The sequence below is a fragment of the Otolemur garnettii genome, unplaced genomic scaffold (assembly GCF_000181295.1).
Source record: "Otolemur garnettii isolate 467f Iridium unplaced genomic scaffold, OtoGar3 scaffold00142, whole genome shotgun sequence".
In the NCBI taxonomy this organism is placed as follows: domain Eukaryota; kingdom Metazoa; phylum Chordata; class Mammalia; order Primates; family Galagidae; genus Otolemur; species Otolemur garnettii.
The window spans coordinates 3,455,214-3,458,711 of NW_003852537.1; the positions used below are offsets into that span (position 1 = coordinate 3,455,214).

At 40.1% G+C, this 3,498-nt stretch overlaps 1 pseudogene; it reads left to right on the forward strand.

Moving 5' to 3' along the window:
* Positions 1–2,683: 2,683 nt before the first annotated feature.
* On the forward strand, positions 2,684–3,216 carry LOC100946033 (annotated as a pseudogene).
* The last annotated feature ends 282 nt before the right edge of the window (positions 3,217–3,498 follow it).

Sequence of the window (3,498 nt, forward strand, 5' to 3'; positions counted from 1 at the left end):
ATCCAGACAATGGACTATTATATAATTAATCATAAAATGATCTTAATGATATGGAAAAACACTTGTGAGATAATATTGTTTGGGAATCAGAATAACAAATTCATAGATAGAAAGCAGAATGGTAGTAACCAGGAGGTAGGGGTAGGAAGAGAGGGAGAATTAAAGGGGATAATTTTTGAGTATGGGAAAATGAAAATTCTGGAGGTGGATAATGATGATGTTTACACAATCATGTTGTACATAATGCCACAGAACCATACACTTAAAAATGGATAAATGGTATACTATGTATATTTTACAATAAAAGGCAAGATAAAAAATACATATACAATATGATTTAACCACATAAGAAGAAAAAAGTTACATATAAAATATTACCAACAAAAGAGACCAAAATAATAACATTGGTTACCTTTTGGTAAGGGGTCTATAGATAACTTTAGTCCTCCTACCTCCATTTCTCTGCATTGCCTATGTGTTCTGTGTACATATAAAATTCAGGAAAAAAAGCTTTAATCTTTAAATGGAGCCTAATTGAACAAAGGAAGGATTGAAGTTTCCACTGTAGCTTTTCCCCACAGTTAATTAAAGCAGGCACTTTAAAAAATAAAACATACCAAATGCTCACAAAACTAGCAACCTTCCTTAGCATTCTTTTCAGAGATGAGAAATTGTTCTATAAAACAATTTTTTTAAAAACCAGCATTGAAGAAAAAAATATCAGTGAAAGTAAAACCCATGCATGTTTATAGTATCTTGATTTGTCATGGCATTTTGGTTTAGCCTGTTCTTCTTATTCCCTTTAATTCTCCCATGAACTTCGAAGACACAGCCATAGTGCAGCTAAAATTTTGTCTTTGCTAATAACTTAGTTTATGAATGTTATAAATATAACTGATCTGTAAAGAAGAAAGCACATTTTTGGCAAAAACTGAGCATCTCCTAAGATGGGCTTAATTAAAACAAAAAACTCTCTAAATAAAAGATCTCATCAGAACACACGAAAAAGTAAGAAGCCAAACATGACAAAGTAGGCTTAAAGGCATTAAGAATACTTAAAGCAAACATTTTTCTTTGTAAGAGTCCCAAAATATGTCTAAGAGTGCACAAAAAGTCAAGACCACAGAACAAAGACTCTATGCTTGAAATTTTAGTACACATATTAAAAAGACCAAGAAATATGACTGTAATCTGGGTGAGATTAGACAAAACCAGGAAGGTGATAAAATAACAGGAGGAAGTGCCTTTCAACATAAGAATTTTCAGCTTTATTCAAGAAACCTTAGCTCTGAAAAATGACAGTGGCAAGTAGCCACATTCAAGGCAAAATTTAACAGTTAAAAGACATTTTTTAAAGTGATTTCCATTTGCAAAGCCTTTCTTTGTTCAGTTCAATGTGAAGTTTTACTACATTTTCCAAAGTGATGTTAGCCACATGCACTGTGCAAGTAACGAAGAACAAAGTTCTCCCATTTGAATTCCTGAACAGATGTGACTTATAGTGGCTTCTCTTGGAATCTCATATTCCAAACGATCAGTTAAAAACAGCTTCTGAAGGGAAATGGCCTTTAAGATGTCTTTACCAAAAAGCAAATATTAATTACATTTTAAGTTCCAAGTTGTATCTGCTCCATTTGCTGACACTTAACAAGGTGAATTTTTAGGAAACTTGGCTTGGTGAGCAGGCATTCATGTTTCTTCTTAATAAGCCCCCAAGGGACTCACCAAACCTACGTTTCTGGGTTGTTTACTCACCCGAGAGCTGCTGTGTGTTTGAACAGCCTGTAGGAATACATTGCGTTGCATTTTTCCATATACCAACATACTTGCAAAATTGTAGATGGCAAATGTTACAATTAAACATATCATTTTAAAAACTTTATATCTGGCTCAGCGCCTGTAGCTCAGTGGTTAGGGTGCTGGCCACATACACTGAGGTAGGTGGGTTCGAACCTAGCCGGGACCTGCTAAACAACAGTGACAAAAAAATAGCCAGGCATTCTGGCGGGTGCCTGTAGTCCCAGCTACTTGGAAGGCTGAGGCAAGAGAATTGCTTAAGCCCAAGAGTTTGAGGTTGCTGTGAGCTGTGACGCCACAGTACTCTACCAAGGGCGACATGAGACTCTATCTCAAAAAAAAAAAGAAAAAACAAAAAAGGGTGACGCCTGTGGCTCAGTGGGTAGGGCGCCAGCCCCATATACAGAGGGTGGTGGGTTCAAACCCGCCCCGGTCAAACTACAACAAAAAAATGGCCAGGCGTTGTGGTGGGTACCTGTGGTCCCAGCTACTCAGAGGGCTGAGGCAGGAGAATCACCTGAGCCGGGGAGTTGGAGGTTGCTGTGAGCTGTGTGAGCCAAGGCCCTCTGCCTAGGGAGATTAAGTGAGACTCTTGTCTCTACAAAAAACAAACAAACAAAGAAACAACTTTATATCTGTAATCGTCAGGGCCTACCAGGGTTTACATATAGTTTTTCACAGATAGGTGGACTCAAAGTATTTACATATGTCTACATTCTGTTTCCAAATGTATCACTTTGAACTTTAGCACGTTCTTTACTTTCTTTTTTTTTTCCCAGTGAGGGTGCGGTTTTATTCATTTATTTTTATTCCAGGCTAGGCTGGAATTAAGTGAAGTAAAGTACCTCATTATAATGACTTACATTTCTCTAAATCATGTATCTTTTGACAATCTGTAATGGCGGCTGGCCTATTAGGTTTGTCCGCTCACCGCCTTTTGGTGGCAGTGGCGATGCGAGGGTTCCCGGCTGCCGCGGTCGCTGGGACTCTGGCTCCTCCAGGGCTGTAGTCACCCCGTCCGCTGTGGCGGGAAAGTGGCCACCGGAACCGACCATACACTGGAGGAGGAACCAGAACCCGAGGAGGAAAGCCTCTATGAGACGAACCCGGGCTCCCACGGTTTTGATAAGGACCTTGTTATAAATGTCTGGAACATGCGGTTTGTCTTCTTCTTTGGCTTCTCCATTGTCATGGTCCTTGGCGGCACCTTCGTGGCCTATCTGCCTGACTATGGGATGCAGGAGTGGGCCCGCCGGGAAGCTGAAAGGCTAGTGAACTACTGAGAGGCCAATGGCCTCCCTCTCATGGAATCGAACTGTTTCGACCCTAGCAAGATTCAGCTGCCGGAGGATGAGAACTGACCGGTTGCCGAGTGGGACTCAAGGAGCACCACCTTCACCACCCCTGCCTGTCATTCTGTCTTCTCCTCAGGACACCTAATTAAAGGGACTCAAAGTCTAAAAATAAATAAATAAATTATGTATCTTTTAATGTTGTGATTAATTACTCTAGACTAACTATAGACTCCTGCCCCTGGGAGTCACTGTAGGATCCAAGTAAGCAAGTGAGGTACTAGGGCCATGTTTGGATTTTATAAATATGAATATGGAGTGTAAAGATTTGGAAGGTCAAGACAGGAGACAGAGAGGCAAGCTTGATGCATTCAGCAATGCATCTGAATGACAGCATCGTTTTTACTGT